This window comes from Vipera ursinii (assembly GCF_947247035.1).
Source record: "Vipera ursinii genome assembly, chromosome: 7".
Lineage (NCBI taxonomy): Eukaryota > Metazoa > Chordata > Lepidosauria > Squamata > Viperidae > Vipera > Vipera ursinii.
The window spans coordinates 2,299,411-2,322,271 of NC_139521.1; the positions used below are offsets into that span (position 1 = coordinate 2,299,411).

General features: G+C 44.2%; 1 protein-coding gene across 8 annotated transcripts in view; it reads right to left on the bottom strand.

Annotated features, from left to right (window-relative positions):
- RBM47 (RNA binding motif protein 47) overlaps window positions 1-19,240 on the bottom strand; it is a 51,718-nt gene extending 32,478 nt beyond the window's left edge. For 4 of the 8 annotated variants that reach the window (XR_014493054.1, XM_083367671.1, XM_083367670.1 and 1 more), the window contains exon 1: window positions 5,002-5,212. The gene's annotated coding sequence lies outside the window, so the exon portion shown is untranslated. Of the gene's footprint in view, window positions 1-4,510; window positions 4,977-5,001; window positions 5,213-6,012; window positions 6,033-17,768; window positions 17,906-18,004; window positions 18,214-19,026 lie in introns of those variants that run through there. The other 4 variants (XM_083367665.1, XM_083367666.1, XM_083367668.1 and 1 more) reach the window with 4 other exon arrangements.
- Window positions 19,241-22,861: the final 3,621 nt, after the last annotated feature.

The window sequence follows — 22,861 nt, forward strand, 5'->3', positions numbered from 1 at the left end:
ACACGGCATTATAATACAATAGAAACCCAACAGGTGGACATCCTTCTGAAGCCACAATTTATCCTGAATGCTAAGACGGGAGAATCTTTACAAAACCTTCAGACAAGGATGCAATTAAAGCTTTTTTTAATAAAATAAAATAAAATAAAATCAGAAAGTCAGGCATTCCTAATGCAACTTGGTTTTCCGTTCACAAACGCGAAGGCGATGGAGAAGCCCCCTCGCAGACTAGCAAAGTCGATTTGTGAATATTTTTTCCCCCAAGGCGTTTTCCCAGATAACGCTCTGAAGTTCACACCGTTATTGACATCACTGCTACGCGAACTGGTCCTTTACGCAACTTACAACGCAGAGCAGTGCTATTGTAACTGGAATGGTCCCTAAATGAACTGTTGTAAGTCGAGGGTTGTCGGTGCAGGTGGCCCACGATTTACAACGGCTCCTTTAGCGACGGTTCAAAGTTACAACGGCACGGAAGAAAGAGACCTAAGACCCTTTTTCACACATATGGCCATTGCAGCATCCCCGGGGTCATGGGATCAGAATTCAGATGCTTGGCCACTGGTTCATACTTATGACAGTCGCAGTGTCCCGGGGTCGCGTCATCTCCTTTGGCAAAGCCAAAGACTTGCTTAACAGCCGTGTTGCTAGCTGAACCAGTGACTTATGACCATTTTTCACACTTAACGACGCTCAGACGCTTGGCAACTGACTCGTATTTATGACGGTCACAGTGTCCCGGGCTCACGTCATCTCCTTTCGCGACCTTCTGACGAGCAAAGAGAATGGAGAAGCCAGATTCTCTTAACGACGGTGTTATTAACTTAACAGTTGCAACGATTCCGTTTCCAACAGTGGCGAGAATAGTCGTAAAATGAGGCAAAACTCACTTAGCAAATGTTTCACTCAGCAACCTAAATTTTGGACTCTATTGTGGTCTACCTGTATATCAATACGGCCGTCAGCCAGGGGGGAAGAGGAAAAAATAGTGTGGTTCTCAATTGTTCCTTCCGGCTTTAAATAAATAGGGGAAATGGGTGGATGGCACCTTCATTTAATTTAGTAATTAGGTGACTCTAGACTTTGTTGCCTTAAGTGGAGTTAAGCTTCAGATCTTGATGACAGTCAAAGTCCTCATCAAGTTTTTCAACCTTCCAGCACCTCCCTCGACACAAGAATACAAGTCTTACCAGTGAGGAAGCCAGAACTTCCTACTAGAAGAAGTAAGCTAAGGCACGTGCGAGTGTAGTCATGTTGGTGGACATACTTATACATTAAATCATTCAAATAAAGCTGGTTTCCACTAAAAAAAAACCCAACAACATTCACACCCTCTGCATTAATCTCCCGAAAGAAGATTCTTCACTTCAGTTGCTCCCTACAAATAAATGTCGCTTCAGGACCTTTTTTTGTGTATTTGCTGAAGTGTAACTGACTGGAACCCAGTCAACATGTTTGCCTTAGACAAATAGCGTGGCGGCAATCATGACTTCACTCATGACATCAGAACACAGCCCAAGATTTCTCCCGTCACTTGTGGACGTTCTCAGTTTTCCTATTCCATTAGTCAAGTCATCATGGCCAACTCGTCACAGTCAACTTGTCACAGCCAACTTGTCACGGCCAACTCGTCATGGCCAACTGTTCACGGACAACTGTTCACGGACAACTGTTCATGGACAACTTGTCATGGACAACTTATCACAGCCAACTTGTCACGGCCAACTCATCATGGCCAACTCTTCATGGCCAACTCATCTTGGCCAACTTGTCATAGCCAATTCTTCATAGCCTACTCGTCATGGCCAACTTGTGATGGCCAACTTGCCATGGCCCACTCGTTGTGGGACAACTCACTGCAGGACAAGAATTACACTAATATCAAAGAATTGGCAGAATAGAGTCATAAAATAAAATAAATAAATAAAATATTTTTTTAAAACTTATTTTAAATCATGAAATTGAATTGTTCAATTGCCTCGCAGCAAGTTGTCCCATGGCGAATTGTCCCATTCCATCTTCCAGAATGGCTGCTCTCTTCAACCTCAAATGGACCTATTTCAGATTCGGTTATCTTACAAAAAAAAAAACCAACAACAACAGTAGCTCTTCCACAAAATTCTGCCCCGAACAACAACAAGAAAAGTATGACTATTGAAGATGCTTATGGACCTTCTCCAATATGATCTGTCCTAGCTTGGACCTTCAGGTTTTCAACGGTGCTCTTGTACCACTTGTCCATCTTCTTTATGTCCGTGGAGATTCTCCGTCATCCAGGTCATGGTTGGCCCCCCAGGGGCTTTTTCAAGCCAGAACTGAAGAAGCTTCTTGAAATGAGAAGCAAAACATTTTCAAGGAAAATACAAAGTCTCGTCGCCTTTTGAAAAAGCACCTCGGCCCATCTTCTTTGCTGCTAGCTAGGTGTCTGTGCATAATAACCCCAAAAGTAAGACTACGGTTTGCTATTACGTTACGGTGTAATCAGAGCTTAACTGTTCTCCAATTATAGATAGCTCTGCCTTTTTTTTTTCAGTTACTGGCTTCAACGCTGTGAAAGAATATGACAAAATGGCTAAGCCTCTCTTAAAAAAATAAATAAAAAATCTTGACATTTGATGGTGTCAAGCACACTTGGAGCGGCTAGAATTCCAGCACCTTGAAAATGAAAGCTCTTCAGATGAAAAGGATGGGCATCACTTTGATGTTGCTAAGTCAGATGTTTGTTAACTGAGCTTTGCACCATTGTACGACTTTCCTTGCCACGCTTGTTAAGTGAATCACTGCAGTGGTTTTAGCAACCAGGTTGTTCAGTGGGTCTGGCTTTTCCCTGTTGACTCTGCTGGTTGGAAGTTTGCAAAAGGGAATCACGTCACCCGGGGGGGGGGACACGGCGACCGTCGTAAGTATGAATCCGTTGCCGAGGGGACGAATTTTGATTATGTGACGATGGGGATGCTGCAACAGTTGTAAGTGTGAAAAATGGTCATAAGTCACTTTTTTTTTAGTGCTGTTGTAACTCCGAACGGTCCCTAAACAAATTGTCCTAAGGGCTAGTTGTATTTTATTCTGCTTTTTCTGTTAAGGAACTCAGTGTGATTTTTGCCTGTCTCAAAACATCCAATGAGCTTCAAAGTCAAAGGGAAGCCTTAACCAAAGACATGCAAATTCTACTTCAGCCTTTTAACCAGAAAATGGACAAAATGTATGGAAGGCTGCCTTTGCAGTTAACTAAAGTTAGGGTTTTTAATTTACATGTCCATGTCAATAATGGGATTTAACAACAACAACAACAACACGGTTTTCAGGCCGATGTAGGCTGATCTTTAGAAGCCAACTTCAGCAGACTGATCAACTGGTGGTTCAAACCAGCCAACAAACTCAAAAGGACCCCAGTTAGAAAAAACAGCCCATACTTCCAAAGAAGTAATGCAATACAACAAACTTTCAACCTTAAACACTTTACTGGGAAATAAGTCGTGTTAGATACAATCATATTTGCTACCAGATGGGTTCATGCAGACAGTTGTGGCTGAACTTGAAAAAGCTAAGCAGTCAAACTTGCTGAGTACTTGGATGGGAGACAAACCAGGCTGTAAACTAGGCAGAGGTTGGTGGGAAAAGGAGAATGTCCTTAAAAGCAACGTTAAATAATATCTATTTTGGTGCCAAGCGAGCTATACAGACTTATCCATGTTCGTCAAGAGTCAACTCAAACAAAGCTTTACCTTGTAAAGTACTTCCAAGACTCCATGGTGTGATTTCTCCTAAACCCACTTTAATTCTTCTGATTATCACTTTGAAAGACCATATAATTGTGTTTTTCAGTTGTGCATTTCCAAACCCCAAGCGAAAGGCTTATAAAAATGTTAAGTGTGACTATTTCAGACGCTCCTCTCCTTTTTTCGTATTGAAATGGAGCTGATCTAAATAAACGTATTTAAATTACAGATGGAAATGCCTTCAATCGGAAGCTTCATTTTTTTTTGATAATAGTTTGCTTTAAGGCCACTTCACACAGGCTAATCCTATTCCTGAAGACACGGCATTATGGAAAAAAAAATGCGTTTTTTTTCTTTAAACTTGTATTATTTCAATCTGGCTGCTACCGATTCTAAATAATCTGATTTAGCTTTTGAAATAGCAAAAAGAAAAGAAAAAGAGAGAGGGGGGAATGAAAGGACAGCGCGCTATCCGATATATCGATAGTGCTTAGGAAACAATCCCAGTGCACTCTTTTCCCAGGCAACAGAAATTCTGAACTTTGGCCCAACGCATTTCTATAATCTACTGCACCAGCAAGAGAGAGAAGAAAGAAAGAGGAAAAAAAGACATTTAAAAAAATCACGAATAGAAAAATAACTCTGTGCTTGATTACTGTAGTTTGCATACTGCATTTATACAATTGGCAACAGCACGGGCGAGTTACAAATGAGATTTTTGCCTTGGCCACTTGTAACGGCTAGCAAAACTTTAAAAAATACACACAGCGAGAGACGTCACACAGTCTTACCTAACCTATATGTTACTGCACACGCTGTAGTCTCCAACGACCAGCAGAATATCCTTTTTCAACCCTCTAAGGAGGAAAAGTTTTCTTAACTATCGCTTTGGATGTTCGATTCGGTTTTAAAGCGCCGGTTAAAACGTCCTCGGAAATTGCAGATTGGAAGGCTTCTGGCTGCACAAATGGATTATTGAGCAGAAACCCTGGGACCTCAATTCAGGCTGCAAACCGCTGCACATTGGCAAGCCCTAGATCTAGGGATACCTGGTTACACACACACACACACACACCCTCCTAAAAAAAAAAGATATTAAAAGAAAAATCACACCCATCCACTCTCTGTGAACTTGTGTAAGTCAGGATCCCTCCCCTTATTTCTTCAAAGGGGTTTGTGATGGCTTTCCTTCCCACGTCCCTCCCGGCCGTGCCAAGGACACCCCCTTCGTCCCCGACTCTCCAAAAGAAGGGGGGGAAAAAAGCAAAATATCCATACGTACCTGACAGATAGCTTGGCGTTTTCGCCTGCTCACGTAGGTTTGCCTCCTCTCCTCCCACGAGCCAGCTTGGCAGTGGAATGCCTTTCAAATCGATGGCTGGCTGGTTTTTTGTAAATGTTTTACCAGAGGCTCACCAGCCTCTTGTCCCACCCTTCTTGCAAACACAGTGGCACACGGGGCTCTAAGGCAACAAAAGCCACCTCAGCCTTGCCTGCAGGTAACACAAACACAGAGCAAGGTCTTCCAGGCGAAGGTTGAAAGTGGAGCAGGCAGCAGGGTGAGGCAGCCCTAAACGGGGTGGTGGAGGGGGGGGAAGGAAAGGAAAGGAAATTATTCTCAACTATTTATCGGGCACAAAGTTGGATCACCGACCTCTCATCGTTGGATCGGTTCTGAAGTCAAGGCACGTTGGACTGGCAACAACAACAACAACCTGGCCAAGAGGAACGAATTAAGAGCAGGCCGGTAAACAGAATTCTAAATAATTTCTAAATATTGAGACCAAGACATCTCAATAGGGTTTATTTTATTTAATTTTATTTTATTTTTTTTTAAAAAGAGCAATTTGTAATAAATAATCTGAAGGGAAGAAGGCTGGAGGAGGGGAAAAAGGGGGAATGGGATCAGGAAACTTTCACTGGTAAGATGCACACAATACACCAACGTGTGTGAGCACACTTACACACACACACACACACACACACACACAGAGTGTTTTCCTGTAAGGCACTCTGTCTTCCTTCACTGCCAGTTTTTCACATCTACCCCAAGTTAAAACTCTACCACCTTTCCAACCGGACTTTCTGCATTCCATTCTGGTTAAAAATTACACAAAGAGAGCAGAAACGAGCTCCGCCGCTATCCAAAAAAGGGATCTGGAGTGACAAGGTCCTCGCGGCAGGCCCAAAGATCAACCTTCCCAAAACTGATCTTCACCAAACGTGTCGGATTTAACTCCCATAATCCCCAGCCAGGACTTCGATTAGACACCCCAATCCAGCGGGAAAGTACCTAAGTACGGCAGAAAGGTCTTCTGGTCAAGTCGGACGTTGTGGATGAAACTCACAAACTACAGTTTCACAATCTCAACTTGGGCCCTCACGGTGCATCGGACTACGACCTCCATAATCCTCCTCCTCTGGCCCAAATGGATAACGGACTGAGCTGATGGAAGTTGTAGTCTGACGCAAGGAAATGGGGATGGGGCTTGAGCTTGCTCCAAGTATCTCACCCGCTTCCTTCAAGATCTGTACAGCTCCTTCCCGTTCCCCCTCCCCTTGTGAGAATGTTGCCATATTTAAGCGACAAAACTATTCCCAAGCAAAACGTGGACTCCCTCTGCATTCCAGAGCTATTATCATCGTTGACACAAATAGCCAAAAGGTAATTTTGTTATTAAGAAGGCCAAGGGTGGAGAGTCCTCTAACCTACCGAATAATATTTGAGTATTGGGTGTCATCCTTGACACAGTCCACAGACGGTCCAAGGCAACCTCCTACGTAGAATATAGAATAATAGGGTTGGAAGGGAACCTTGGAAGTCTTCTAGTCCAATCCCTGGCCCATGGCAGATGATCCTATACCGTTTCGGACAAATAGTTGTCCAGTCTCTCCTTGATGGAGCACCCACAACTTCTGGAGGCAACTCGTTCCACTGATTAGTTGTTCTCACTATCAAGAAATTCTAGGTTCTAGAATTCTTCTTGTCCTGACCTCGGGTGCTTTGGAAGACACGTTGACTCTCCCTCTTGTCTGGGACTAGCTATTTAAGTCCTGGAAGACTGCTTATCATGTCACCCCAAGTCCTTCTCTCCATGGGACAAGACAAGACGTAATTCCTGCAACTGTTCAATGCATGTCTAACCAGGTCATAGTTATCCCAAAGGTGCTTTTTCACGAGGCACTTGGACTTCCTTGTTCTTCTTTGAAGATGTTTCACTTCTCATCCAAGAAGCTTCTTCAGCTCAACGTGTGTTTTATCCTCCAGTCCCCTAATCATCCTCGTTGCTCTTCTCTGAACCCTTTCTAGGGTCTCAACGCCTTTTTTTTGTCACGGGGACCAGAATTTGAGGCAGTATTCCAAGTGTGGTCCTACCAGCACAGCATAAAGCGGTACTATCACTTCACATGATCTGGAAACCATCCCTCTGTTGATGCCAGCTAGGACTGCAATTAGGCTTTTTAGTAAAGATAGAGGTAGAAAGAATAGAATAGAGCTGGAAGGGACCTTGGAGGTCTTCTAGTCCAGCCCCCTGCTCAAGCAGGAGAACCTATATACTATCTCAGACAAGTGACTGTCCAGTCTCTTCTTAAAAATCTCGAGGGATGGAGCGTCCACGATTTCTGAAGCTGTTCCACTGGTTGATTGTCCTCACTGTCAGGAAGTTTCTTCTTAATTCCAGGTTGCTTCTCTCCTTGATCACTTTCCAACCATTGTTTCTCGTCCTGCCCTGGAAGGGACCTTGGAGGTCTTCTAGTCCAGCCCCCTGCTCAAGCAGGAGAACCTATATACCATCTCAGACAAGTGACTGTCCAGTCTCTTCTTAAAAATCTCCCGTGATGGAGCGTCCACAATTTCTGAAGCTGTTCCACTGGTTGATTGTCCTCACTGTCAGGAAGTTTCTTCTTAATTCCAGGTTGCTTCTCTTTGTTTTCCCACCATTGTTTCTCGTCCTGCCCTCTGGTGCTTTGGAGAATAACGTGACCCCCTCTTCTTGGTGGCAGCCCCTGAAATACTGGAACGCTGCTATCGTGTCTCCCCTATTTCTTCTTTTCTTTAGACTAGCCAAACCCAAGTCCCGCAGCCGTTCTTCGTATGTTTTAATCTCCAGACCTTGGATCATCTTAGTTGCTCTTCTCTGAATTTTTTCCAAACTGTCAACCTCTATTTTTGTGATATGGTGACCAAAATTGGCTGCAGTATTCCAGGTGTGGCCTCACTAGGGTTTGATAAAGCGGTACCAGTGCCTCGCGTGATCTTGATTCTATGCCTCTGTTTATACAACCCAGGATTGTATTGGCTTTTTTGGCTGCTGCTGCACACTGCTGGCTCATGGTGGCCTGGTGTGGCGCCTACTATCCCGCTACAGGGATGTGAGCGGTGAGCAAGGCAATTATCTTTCCACTTATGTAGCAAACTGTGGGCTAGCAGGGGCCGAAAAGACCATTGTAGGTCAGATGGCGCCCGACCTTTGCTCCTTCCGACGCGATCTGAAGACTTATTTGTTCGAATAAGCCAGCCTGGCCTAATGGGGGATGGGTTGGGATTTTATTGTTGTTTTAAATGTATTTAACTTATTGTTGTAGCTTGGGCATTTCGTTTAATTCTTTTTTAACTTTTGTATTTTTGTACTTTTATATGTTTGCCCTGTTCACCGCCCTGAGTCCTTCGGGAGAAGGGCGGTATACAAATAAAATTAATAAATAATCTTAAAAAATCCTAGATTAATGTAGAAAGGGGGAGAAAGGAAAAAAGCATTCAGGGACCCCGCCTTCAAACTACCAATGCCTCCTTAAACCAGGAACTGAAGCCAAATATGACACTGCAGTGCAGGTGTGTGTATGTTGGGGAGTGTACTGTGGAACTTCCCTGGTGACACAAGTGAAAAATATAATCTTCACGCTCACAGCGTACCTGGCCCGGCAGACTTTGTTTTTTTTTTGCAGATCCACAAACACTTCCTTGTGAGCAGGAAGTGGGTGGCGGAGGGGACTAGTAGAGGTTGCAAATAGTTAGGAGATTAAAAAAAACTCTACAAGCAAGATACTAGTGCTACAGGGGAGGGGAAGGAGGAAAGAAATGGAAATAGGGAAGGACCACGCAAACAGTCCACTCCCATGGGCTGTGCTAACCCCAACTGTAACCATGCAAATTCTGAAGGGATATTTGGATGTTGTTTGTTATGTTTGTTTAAAAAAAAATCATTTAAATCAACTAAGGGCGGACTACGGCTCGAAAGACGGGAAGGCTTTGCCTTCGCATAGCTAGCTCTCGTTCTAATGCAGTTCTGGATTTTTCCTACAGATAGCCCGCCCTGGACGACGGCAATTTTTGTTTTTAATAATTTGTGAAGCAAGATACCAACTGCAAAGCAAATAGCAGGACACGATGGGGAGGGAAAAGGGAGAAGAAAGTGAAGGACAGGGAGGAAAAAAAAAAAAAGAGAGAGAGACTGACTGACTTCCAATTTCCCCTGTTGCAGTAGAATAGATCAGAGGTCCCCAAGCTTTAGGGCACCACGGACCGTTTCCATGGAGAGAGGTTTTTCTGCAGACCGGAGCGTGTGTGGTTTTGTGTGTTGCCTGCATCCGACGGATGGGGCTTTCTTAGTTTGTGCGGACCGGTTGCTGGCATGCCGCAGCCCGGTACCGGTCCACTGACCAGAGGTTGGGGACCCCTGATCTAAGACGTTCAAATGGCAGAGATTATTCTGAGCTGAAAATAACTGACGCCACGAGGACCACGTAAGCATGTTTCCACACTGTATTCTTTCTAACGTCACCAGAGTGACTATTGTGGCCTTCTCGTGGGGTAGGTTTCTGATTTCTCAGTCTAGGGAAAGAAACCTTAGGGAATGCTCCTGGTGGTCTCCTATTCGGTCCTCACCCGGTCCTAATCTTTTTTTTCCTTTTTTTTTTTACGATCAACCAAAATCAGACGTGTTTTGTTGAGGGAACTCAAAAGATGCCTGCATATACCTGTTGAACAATTCGTGTCATCCATTAATTAATTAATTAATTCTATTCATTCATTGATGGAGAAGGAGGGGGAGGAGGAGGAGGACGACTGTGGGGTCCTTGGTGCTCTCTGAGCTGGGCTGTTTCCTTGCAGATGTTTCATGACCCAAACTATGTATCATCATCAATGCTAGAAGGGAATAGGGTTTGTGGAGAGGAGGAGGAGGAGGAGGAGGAGGAGGAGGAGGAGGAGGACAGAGGGGTCCTTGGTGCTCTCTGAGATGGGTTGTTTCCTTGCAGATGTTTTATGACCCAAACTATGTATCATCATCAATGCTAGAAGGGAATAGGGTTTGTGGAGAGGAGGAGGAGGAGGAGGAGGACGACGACGACGACGACAGTGGGGTCCTTGGTGCTCTCTGAGCTGGGTTGTTTCCTTGCAGATGTTTCATTACCCAAACTATGTATCATCATCAATGCTAGAAGGGAATAGGGTTTGTGGAGAGGAGGAGGAGGAGGAGGAGGAGGAGGAGGAGGAGGAGGAGGAGGAGGAAGAGGAGGAGGAGAAGGAGGAGTGAGAGGAGGAGAAGGAGGAGGACAGTGGGGTCCTTGGTGCTCTCTGAGCTGGGTTGTTTCCTTGCAGATGTTTCATTACCCAAACTATGTATCATCATCAATGCTAGAAGGGAATAGGGTTTGTGGAGAGGAGGAGGAGGAGGAGAACAATTGTGGGGTCCTTGGTGCTCTCTGAGCTTGGTGATTTTCTTGCAGACGTTTCATTACCCAAACTAGGTAACACCATCAGTGCTAGAAGGGAGAGGGGATTGTCCTGTCCGCGTAGTGGGAGTGTTCTCGGTCATTCCTTGATTAGACAAGCAAAAAGACCACAATATATCCCGATCAGCAATCAACGCCCAGGCAAGCAGAGATTAACAATCAAGTTTAACACTGAACCAACAATCAAGAAGTAAACAACAGCCCAGTCGAGGAACCACCGATCCAGACAAACAAGCTGAAAGTAAGCAGCAGCCCAACCACCATTCTCACCAACACTGACAGGGCAAGCCACTGGTGTATAAAAGACAGCTAACCCCCCCCCACTCCTTTCTCCTAGCACTGATGATGTAACCTAGTTGGGTAATGAAACGTCTGCAAGGAAACAGCCAAGCTCAGAGGGCCCTAATTCTTCTTTTTCCCCCTTTGTAATTTCTAATTTTATGCTGTCCACAGTTGTTGGGTGGTCTCAAAACTGTAGGCAGAAATGAACAAACGCGACGCCGAACAAGGTTTCCACAATGAAGGGTGGAGCGCTAATGTGGCAATAAACATTTTCGCGATAGGCAGAAGGCACCAGATTCGAAATCCTTGGACTTTCTTGATAAGATGGCCAACATGACTCAAGGGACACATCGCTGCACACCCTCGAGATCCTGATAAGGAGCAACCTATTTAGCTAACGATTAATATTTATTGTTTTATTGCATGGTTTTACACTTCCCAGAGTCACTTTCCCTGAGTTGGGTGGCCTTATCAATTTAATAAGTATATAGTGGGGTGGCTCCGTTATTGTGGACATCCCTCTCTCCTTTTCTTCCCTTGTTTAGTTCTGCCTTTGTAGCCTTTAATGTTTTTTTAAAACATAATTACATATAATGGTTTTTAGGTGATAATTGTTTTATGGTTATTTTTTTTAATTGAATGGCATGGTGCCAGAGTCAGTCTCTGTAAAAAAAAAAGGAAATCATATAAATTCAATTAATAAATAAAATAAACTCCCTGTATTTCCACGATTGTCCTAATAATTTGTATGAAATTGCCAAGCTTCTAAAAAAAGAGATATTCAGCCCCAAATATTCCTTAAGGAGAAGGGTATTGTGTTTCTCTCATGGGATAAAGCACTTTGCGGTAAGAAAAATAGGTCAGTGATGTAGTAAGGTAGAACTCACACCTCACGTTATTCTTTTCTTGCCGACAAAAATGCTAAAGGAAGTCACTCTGACAGGAATTCCTGCCCCCATTTGAAAAAGAGTCATGAGGTACCCAGTTGTCCTCCAAAGTAGTCATGTCCAACTTCATAGCAGTGGTCCTCCAACTGGACCTCTTCGATGCCATGGTGGGGAGCTCTGCACCTCCAAGTCTAGTTAGATCTTCATAGCAGTGGTCCTCCAACTGCACCTCTTCAAAGCCATGATGAGGACCTCTGCACCTCCAAGTCTAGTTAGATCTTCATAGCAGTGGTCCTTCAAACCCATGGTGAAGAACTTTGCACCTTCAAGTCTAGGTAGATCTTCATGGCAGTGGCCCTCCAACTGCACCTCTTCAAAGCCATGGTGAGGACCTCTGCACCTCCAAGTCTAGTTAGATCTTCATAGCAGTGGTCCTTCAACCCATGGAGGGGATCTCTGCACCTCCCAGTGTAGGAAGAGGTTTGCTTGCTATTGCAAACAGGACTGGCAACTTTGCAAATCCTGCCGAGGTCAAGTCAGGTCAACTGTGGACTTTCTGTCTCTACCCTGAGGCCACGAAAGGCCGTTTTTTAATCTCCACTGAAGCTTGTCCAACCTCGGAGTTCTCCAAACTCACTTTCATCTTCTGCTTCATGCTGTTACTTTGATGACCAATTGTTTCTAAAGATAACAGAGGCTTCCCTGATTTTAACCCAAGATATGTCCTGTCTAGCCTCAGATCTGGTTGGGTCAACCAAATTCTTGAGCAGAAAAACATCTTTGGTCACTAAAAGTGGTGGATTATTAATTTTTTTGCCCTCAGTTCTGTTGTCATTGTGATTTTTAATTCTATATAGCAGAGGTCCCCAACCTCTTGGGCGCCAGGGACCGGTTCCGTGGAGAGAGGTTTTTCCACGGACCGGAGGGGGCCTGGTTTTGTGTGCTGCCTGCATCCCATGGGTGGGATGCTTCGCTTGTTTGTGCGGACCGGTTGCTTGCATGCCATGGCCCGGTACCGGTCCACGGCCTGGGGGGGGGGTTGGGGACCCCTGCTATATAGGGTTTAACCACACTGGACAAATTTCTGAGAATTTGGCCCTCAAAACTGCTAGAGATCGCAGATTGGCCAAGATTACATTAGTTAAATTGCATGTTCTCTTCCAGCAACCGCTGTTTATACAACTTCTTTGAGATGAAGTATCTGTTTTTTAATGTAGACATTCAAGAGCCCTCTCTCTCCATGCTGATTTTTCATCTCCAGGGCAGGTAGAAAATTACGTCCCCTGAAACTCAGGAATCTGCAGAAGGAGGCTTTCACAACGTCTCTCCAGAGCCACCAAACCTGTTTTTAACTACGCTTTGGTATTGCACCATCAGGCCACGTTAAGGTCATGCGAAGAGCAGAAAACGAGAGTGTTAATTAAGTAAACTGTTTTAAAAGGATCGAGGCTGGAAAAGCAGAGAAGCATTTCTTTCTTTCCCCCCCCCCCCCCCCGGAAAGTTCAAACTTTGCCAAACGTTTCTGTCGTGAAAAAAAAAGATGTGGAGGCTCTGAGAAAGAGTGCAGAGAAGAGCGACGAAGATGATCAGGGGACGGGAGGCTAAACATGTGAAGAATAATTGCAGGAATAGGGTATTAGGACGCTGAGCTTGTCGATCAGAAGGTCGGCAGTTTGGCGGGTCGAATCCCGAGTGCCGCGTAACAGAGTGAGCGCCTGTTACTCGTCCCAGCTTCTGCCAACCTAGCAGTTCGAAAGCACGTAAAAATGCAAGTAGAAAAATAGGGACCACAACGGTGGGAAGGTAACAGCGTTCTGTGCGCCTTTGGCGTCCAGTCATGCCGGCCACATGACCACGGAGACGTCCTCGGACAAGCGCTGGCTCTTCGGCTTTGAAACGGAGGTGAGCACCGGCCCCTAGAGTTGGAAACGACTAACACGCATGTGCGGGGGAACCTTTACCTTTTTAGTCTAGAGAAGGACCAGGGGTGACATGACAACAGCCTTCCAGTATCTCAGGGGCTGCTCCAAAGAAGAGGGAGTCAAGCTATTCTCCAAAGCACCTGAAGAAGGCACGTCAAGAAACAACGGATGGAAACTCATCAAGGAGAGAATCTGGAACTAAGGAGAAATTTCCTGACAGAACAATTAATCTATCAGCTAAAATCCGTAATTACGGCCATCATTGAGCCCAAAATTTCTGTCGCTAAGTGAGACATTTGTTAAGTGAGATTTGCCCCATTTCATGACCTTTCCGGCCACAGTTATTAAGTGAACGATTATACGTTTAGTTAGTAAAACGGTGGCTAAATGAAACTTGCTCCCCCATTGACTTGGCTTGTCAGAGGGTCGCAAAACGGAATCACATGACCGTTTTGCAACTGTCACAGGTTCAAGTCAGTTGCCAAGCGTCTGAATTTTGACCACGTGACCGTGGAATGCTGCAATGGTCATAAGTGCAAAAAATGACCGTGAGTCAATTTTTCCGTTGTAACTTCGAACAGTCACTAAATGAGCTATTGTAAATCAAGGATTACCTGCTTAGCTCCTACATTTGAAACGCATCTGTCATAGAATAGTTCTGTCAAAATATCTAAGTAGTTCACGCATTTGGTGAAAGGTGAGGAAAAAAACAGGAATCTGAGCAAATGGGCTTATTTACAAAGCCGGGTTGCTCCCACCCAATCAACAATCTCAGTTTAGAAAAGGGGGAGAGGAACCCATTTATTTTCATTTTTCTTTAGAATTAATAGCATCTGTTCATTTCCATGGGATAATCCAGAGAAAACCTGGGGACAACCTGACCGGTAAGAATTAAACTTCTTAATCGTCATCTTAATCTTCTTCTCAAATACAAATAGAGTTAATTGAGTATTCTTAAATCACTGGAGCAGAAAATGACACATACTGGACATTTCAGTAGATTTATGAGCATCAAAACTTTGTGCCTTGCGAGCAAGAATAATTTGAGATAATTGTTTGTATGATGCTAGTTGAAATGGAGAAGGAAGTTGTTTACTGAGCAGAATAATTAATATTTTGTCTGCCTATTGCTTTTTCCCCTTTAGGACTTCAAAGATCAAGGGAAAGACAGTTTGGTCTGGGGGTTAAGACATGGGAGTAGAAAGTGGGAGACTCTGAGTTCTAGTCCCGCCTTAGCCATGAAAGCCGGTTGGTGACTTTGGGCCAATCACCAGGAGACGGCGAGTTCTAGTCCCGCCTTAGGCATGAAAACTGGCTGGGTGATTTTGGGCCAATCATTCTCTCTGAGTCCAACCCACCCCATAGAGTTGTTATTGTGGGGAAAATAGGAGGAGGAAAGGATCTTGGATATGTTTGCCCATCTTGAATTATTTGTAAAAATAATAAAGGTGGAATATAAATAGATGAGAGAGAGAGAGAGAGAGAGAGAGAGAGAGAGAGAGAGAGAGAGAGAGAGAGAGATGGATAGATAGGTAAGTAGGTAGGTAGGTAGACGATAGATGATAGATAGATAGATAGATAGATAGATAGATAGATAGATAGATAGATAGATAGATAGGATAAACAATAGATGGATAGATAGATAGATAGATTATCTATCATAGATAGGATAGTGATGGTACATGATAGATAAAAGATAGATAGATAGAGACAGACAGATAAGAGATAGATAGATAGATAGATAGATAGATAGATAGATAGATAGATAGATAGATAGATAAGATAGGTAGGTAGAGAGAGACACACAGAGAAATGATAGATAGGATAGTGATGATAGTAGATAGATAGATAGATAGATAGATAGATAGATAGATAGATAGATAGATAGATAAGATAGTGATGATAGTTGATTGATAGATAGATAGATAGATAGATAGATAGATAGATAGATAGATAGATAGATAGATAGATAGATAGAAAGGATAAACAATAAATAGATAGATAGATAGATTATCTATCATAGATAGGATAGTGATGGTACATGATAGATAAAAGATAGATAGAGACAGACAGATAAGAGATAGATAGATAGATAGATAGATAGATAGATAGATAGATAGATAGATAGATAGATAGATAAATAGATAGATAGATAGATAGATAGATAGATAGATAGATAGATAGATAGATAGATAGATAAGATAGGTAGGTAGAGAGAGACACACAGAGAAATGATAGATAGGATAGTGATGATAGTAGATAGATAGATAGATAGATAGATAGATAGATAGATAGATAGATAGATAGATAAGATAGTGATGATAGTTGATAGATAGATAGATAGATAGATAGATAGATAGATAAGATAGTGATGATAGTTGATAGATAGATAGATAGATAGATAGATAGATAGATAGATAGATAGATAGATAGATAGATAGATAGATAGAAAGAATAGTGATGATAGTTGATAGACAGACAGACAAACTGTTACTGATGTCCTAACAGGCGCCCTCCAAAATGTTCTTGAACCCCCAAAACCAGAATCCGTCTGCAACAAAACCTCTGAAGAAAGAACATCGAAAAAAAATCTTCCTTATCTAAATTAATTAATTAATCTGAATTAATCCAGAAAAATCTGGGTTCCGCCTTCTACAATCCCAGCCCAGCAGCTCTGGGACCTAACCGCCCTCGCAGGACACGTCACCAGATGGAATGGCAGCAACCAAGACACTCGACAGCTTTTTCTTCCAATTTTAAAACGAACATTATTATTTTTTTAAGACAAAGGGACCTGCCCTTCTTTTTTTCGCTTTCGTTTTCTCGGCTCACCAGGCCTGGGAGTTGACCTGCAAAGTCAATGGGGAAGCCAGATTCACTTAACCGCCGTGTTCCGGCCCGGAAGGTCGTAAAATGGGGCGACATTCCCTTAACAACTCCCTCTCGCTCAGTCACATAAATTGCGGAAGGCTACCTGCGCCGAGTCTAATTTCTTTAGAATGATTTTAGTAGAGAGACAAAAAATAACAACTCAACTTTGCTGCTGAATAATACTGTATAAGCAGGTTGATCACCAAAGCAAAGTAGTTGCTAACAATGCTCTAATTCAGAGGTCCCCAACCTTTTGGGCACCAGGGATCACTTCCGTGGAGAGAGGTTTTTCCGTGGACCGAAGGGTGTGTGGTTTTGTGTGCTGCCTGCATCCCACGGACGGGGCTTTGCTTGTTTGTACGGACTGGTTGCTGGCATGCCGTGGCCCGGTACCGGTCCATGGACCGGGGGTTGGGGACCCCTGCTCTAATTTATCTAGCTAACTTCCTTCCTTTGGAGTGGAACGGGAGTCCATGATCGAGAGGTATTTCAACACTCAGCAAGTTGTAAAGCTGTGAGGGATATTTTGCAGGACACGTTGTGATCAACCACGCACTCGAGCAATCGTATATTTTCATGACAGCTTCTATTCAGATTGCTCTATTGTTATTATTTTTCTTTTTTCATTACCTATTTCTTTTGAAACTCAAATGCTTTGGCCACCTAATGAGAAGGAAGGACTCGCTGGAGAAGAGCCTCATGCTGGGAAAGGTGGAGGGCAAGAGAAGAAGGGGACGACAGAGAAGGAGGTGGCTGGATGGAGTCACTGAAGCAGCAGGCGTGAGCTTAAATGGACTCCAGAAGATGGTGGAGGACAGGAAGGCCTGGAGGAACGTTGTCCGTGGGGTCGCGATGGGCCGGACACGACTTTGCAGCTAACAACAACAATATATATATGGACTACTGGAGCGCCAAAGAATCGAGGCCTTCGAACTCTGGTGCTGGAGATGACTCCTGCGAGTCCCTTGAACTGCAAGGTGATCAAACCGGTCAGTCCTAGAGGAGATCAACCCTGACTGCTCTTTAGAAGGCCAGATCCTGAAGCTAAAACTCAAATACTTTGGTCACCTAATGAGAAGGAAGGACTCACTGGAGAAGAGCCTAACGCTGGGAAAGATTGAGGGCAAGAGAAGAAGGGGACGACAGGGAATGAGGTGGCTGGATCGAGTCACTGAAGCAGGAGGCGTGAGCTTAGATGGACTCCAGAAGATGGTAGAGGACAGGAAGGCCTGGAGGAACGTTGTCCATGGGGTCGCGATGGGTAGGACACAACTTCGCAACTAACAACAACATTTCTTTTCCACCAGAAAGAACTGGAGAAATCTCTTGAGATCAGAAGACTCTCGGCTCACCTAAACTGGCTGTCCTGTTGAGGCATCCATCTATCCCAAAGATGGCCATTTTTAAATACTGTCTCTGGATGTATCTCTCTTTCCGCTGAAGCAGCCCATGGATTCGCCTCTATCAAGCACCAGGAACTTCTTAAATCCTGGAAGACATTGAAAGCAACAACAAAGCATCACTCTGCTGAGATGGCTGTGTCAGAGCTCTTGCAGGTCAACTGAACAGGCATTAAAGACCCACCCACCAGGACTGTGTCTTCTGGATTTGTGTATGGAGAAGGTCCTCAAACATGGATCTACATGGACCCTCCAAGAGGACTTTTCTTCAGGAGTCTCCACAGTATTTGCACAATCAGCTTACACGTAGGCTTCAAGAGGACCTGGGCTAGGTGTCTCCCAAGTGTTGGTCAAATCCAAATTGCCATCCTCTCTCAGTTTTTCCAGCAGTCTCCTTCAACTTGGCCTGGATGCACAAAGAAGACTTCTGAAGCTGGCTCATTCCAGAATGACCTCCCCATAGACGTCAATCCTTCGGACACGAACTTGAGTGGAGGGGAGAAGATCATTCTGGTTCCCCCCCTCCCAAAAAAAAAAGTCTTTTGCTAGAGACTGTGTGTGTGTCTCTGGTTTTGCTCAGGTGAAATCCAGTTTTTCCATCACACCTCCTTACAACAAAGAGAGAACTTGGAGAACAGGCCAGATCTGCTTTTTTAGGTAGAATAAAAGGCCTTAACACTGGGTGGGGGTGGGGTGGGGGGAAGAACGAAAGAAAAAGAAGAGGAAGCCAAATCCTCATCTATTTCCTCATTGCTCAAAATAATAGCCTGAGACAAGGAAGAATTCTTAGTCATCAATTATAAGTGGAACTCTGCAGAAGCTTTTTTCTCTCTCTCTCTCTCTAAAGAGATGTGGAAATTAGCATAATAATCGCACGCCTGAGTTTCGCTTTGAATCAAACCAGGATGCGCACAAGTCAAGATGTTCCACGGCTAGATTCTTTGGATTTGCCATGTCACCACAAAAAGGTGGTGGCCCAGCCTTCATCTCCACAGCATGAGAAGGCCGCAAGGTTTTCCTGCGCGCCTAAGCTCGGGATTAAACCCGGCAACGTTGCCAATCGAAACTGCGCTCCTCGTGTAAAATTAAGTTACACAGACATCACAAAGCCATTATAGTCAAGAATTATGGTTCAAAAGTCTAAGGCGTCCCATAGCAGTTCAGCCTTACAAAATTTTTAATTTTTAATTTTTGGGGGGTCTTTTCTTACCCACTTCAGGAACACAGCCGGTTCCGTCTCTTGGACTCTAGAACGTTGCAAATGTCAGCCTGTGCATGGGGAGCGTTTTAAAAACTCAGAGAGTCTCTTCTAAACATCTCAAAAATAAAATAAAAATAAAAAATAAATAAAGCCCAAACTGAAATCAAACTACAAGGCAATTCCAAGCGAGCGTTAAAGAGTCCTGCCTTGGGTCTGGCTAGACTTCCTTCTCTCTGCAGACCGCCCCCACCCATGCTCTGAATAATTGCTTTAAAAATCTCCAGTTTTACAACGGCAACCCGCAAGGTATTTTGAAATCAAATGGATCTGTAAAAGATTTCGAGCGTAAGAGCGAAGGAGTAGGGAGCTAAAGAGGAATGTTGCAATGCACGTTGACGGGCCACGAAATATCCAGATCTCCAGCTAACTAAAGAGTAGCTCAAAGTTGACTACTATATAAGGGGTGAGGGTGGGGGGACGGGGTGCCTGTTCAAGCAGAATATCCACTCAATCCACAAGGGAATTTTAAGCAAGCACATTTCACGTATTGGAAGCGGGTCTTCATGCGTGTATATGAAGTAGTCTGTGCATAGGCAGAAGTTTAAAGCACACAGACTGAAGCCTGAGGGATCCTTGGTGCTCTCTGAGCTTGGTGGTTTTCTTGCAGACCTTTCATGACCCAACTAGGTAACATCATCAGTGCTAGAAGGGAGGAGGAGGAGGAGGAGGAGGAGGAGGAGGAGGAGGAGGAGGAGGAGGAGGAGGAGGAAGTAAAAGACTGTGGGGTCCTTGGTGCTCTCTGAGTTTGGTGGTTTTCTTGCAGACCTTTCATGAACCAACTAGGTAACATCATCAGTGCTAGAAAGGAGGAGGAGGAGGAGGAGGAGGACGATGACGACGACTGTGAGGTCCTTGGTGCTCTCTGAGCTTGGTTGTTTTCTTGCAGACAATTCATGACCCAACTAGGTAACATCATCAGTGCTAGAAGGGAGGAGGAGGAGGAGGAGGAGGAGGAGGAGGAAGAGGAGGAGGAGGAGGAGGAAGTAAAAGACTGTGGGGTCCTTGGTGCTCTCTGAGCTTGGTTGTTTTCTTGCAGACATTTCATGACCCAACTAGGTAACATCATCAGTGCTAGAAGGGAGGAGGAGGAGGAGGAGGAGGAGGAGGAGGAGGAAGAGGAGGAGGAGGAGGAGGAGGAGGAGGAGGAGGACGATGATGACTGTGGGGTCCTTGGTGCTCTCTGAACTTGGTTGTTTTCTTGCAGACAATTCATGACCCAACTAGGTAACATCATCAGTGCTAGAAGGGAGGAGGAGGAGGAGGAGGAGGAGGAGGAGGAGGAGGAGGAGGAGGAGGAGGAGGAGGAGGAGGAGGAGTAAAAAGACTGTGGGGTCCTTGGTGCTCTCTGAGCTTGGTTGTTTTCTTGCAGACATTTCATGACCCAACTAGGTAACATCATCAGTGCTAGAAGGGAGGAGGAGGAGGAGGAGGAGGAGGAGGAGGAGGAAGAGGGAGGAGGAGGAGGAGGAAGTAAAAGACTGTGGGGTCCTTGGTGCTCTCTGAGCTTGGTGGTTTTCTTGCAGACATTTCATGACCCAACTAGGTAACATCATCAGTACTAGAAGATCCTTTTCTTCCCTTATGTTTTTAATCTCTGCAATGCATGTACTGTCTTTTATGTACTCACTCTAATGTATTAAAGCAGTCTTGTTTTAATTGTCTCAGATAGCAACTATTCCCAATTAGGAAGATGATGGGGAGAGAAAAAAAAAGCTTTGGAACCAATGAGTCCATTTAGGACAACAGAAGCCTTTAGTGTGAAACTGATTAAGGTCCGGTCAGTTTCATGCAGCAGCTTGCCAGTCAATGGGAGGGGTATAATCAACTGAATAAGGTCACAGAGCAGGGCTTGTTAACTCCCAGTTAGCATTCTGGGATGTGGAGGAAAGAGAGGGTTTGGTTTTTTTTTTTTGCAATTTCTCTGCCTAACAAGGGGGGGGGAACGGGTTTAAGCACAGGACGCTGTATGAGAAACTTTTGTCTGAAGGAGAGGCAGCAATTCATGGTCTTTGCGGCGCCTGAGTCACAAGATTCATTTAGCGACCATTTCACGGGAACCAGCTGCAGGCACTAAACAAGGACTACCGATATCCCCTTTGTGTTGTAATGTGCATTTTGCCTCTTACACAGTGCTGGCATGTGCCACGGGACACGTTGCACAGAAACCTGTCAAGCAAACTTTGCATTGGAACGATACGTCTGCGCAACGTGTCACTAGGCCACGCACAAATCTTGCCTAAGACTCATCCCCAGGCATATCCCATATCCGTTAACAACACAAGAAGAACAAACTTAGTTTGTTTTTACACGTTCTTTTCTCTTTCAGAGTTAGCCTGAAGCTGTTCCTACTTCTCTTACGGCATCTCGCCATCAATGTTCCCAATAAGCTAACATCCTTTCCTGTTGAAGCCAGTAAGCCCAACATACACAGCAAGATAGCTCCGATATTCAGCACAAACCACCTTCCCCCCCCCCCCCCCCAATTCACCTTTTAAACCAAGGAGAAAGCATTTCCCTATCCTCGTGTTTGCCTTCAGAAATTCTTGGGTGTATTACTGCATAACAGAGCTGTGTGACACGGATAAAGAGATTAGAGTATTTTTTAAAAAAATTATTTAACTCCTTCAGCTCGAAACAGACAAAAAGGTCATTGATTTCTTAAACAGTTGTACCAGACTCTTAATTCGAAGTAGATACAGTTCATAAAAGAAAAAACAAAACAAATAAAATCAAATAACCACCCACAAGGAGCTTTTTCTTTTATTTCCTCTTTTTCCTTGCAGGCACAAGATTTCTCAGAGAGAGCAACCGAAGCAATCAGTTCAGCCTGAAGCACAAAGCTGGCGAGAAACTTCGGCATTAAAAAAATGCCATTTTAGGGTTAGCTTTTTTCCCCAGCTATGGATGTGGCCCCTGCTCGCCTTTTAAAAAAAAGGTTGTACAATTCCGGTTTCATTCAGAAATATGCCTAGGACTGGGAGGGCTGCTGCAAAAATCTTTTGGGATTGTCTGTGGGAAGAACAGAAGGACAATTCTTCTGATAAATAAAGAGCATTAATTAATAGCTGCCCAGAATCACCCTGTAAAGGAGATGGACGGCACAAAAAATTTAATAAATAAATTCATGCTATCTCTACTTAGCACCGGTGTTTCTCAGCCTTAGCAACTTTAAGACACGCGGACTTCAGCTCCCAGAATTCCACAGCTGGCTAGGCTTCTGCCATTCTGGAATTCTGGGAAATGAAGTCCCCACCTCTTAAAGTTGCTAAGGTGGAGGAACACTGCCCTAGATTATGCTGTGAATTGTTTACTCCACCAATACATATACATTCCCAGCAGAAGTCATGGTTATGTGAGGACAAAGTGCATGATCTCATATCCTGGATAATATTTAGCCAGATTCCATACAGGCAGTGCAGTGACTATTAAATATTCACATCAGATGAAAGATCCATGGATCAAGGGTTGCACAGAGGAAAATCAAACCATGCACAAAGCCGAAGCAAATCGTGAAACATTAAATGTAGACTGAAAGCACATGAAACCGCTCTCCGGTCCAATGCATCACGCCACCTGTCCCAAGGTTTGTTTTAGGCAGCATTATGTGCGCTAAATATAACCAAACACTCATAAAAATCAAGCTGGAGTTTCCATCCGCAATTTAGCAATACATTTGAACCACGCTTAAGATGTGTGGAATCCCAACAATGGCAGCACCCAGATAATTTTGGTTTTGTTTTTTTTTTAAAAAAGGATGGAAGACCACCAGGAGATCCTGAGGAAA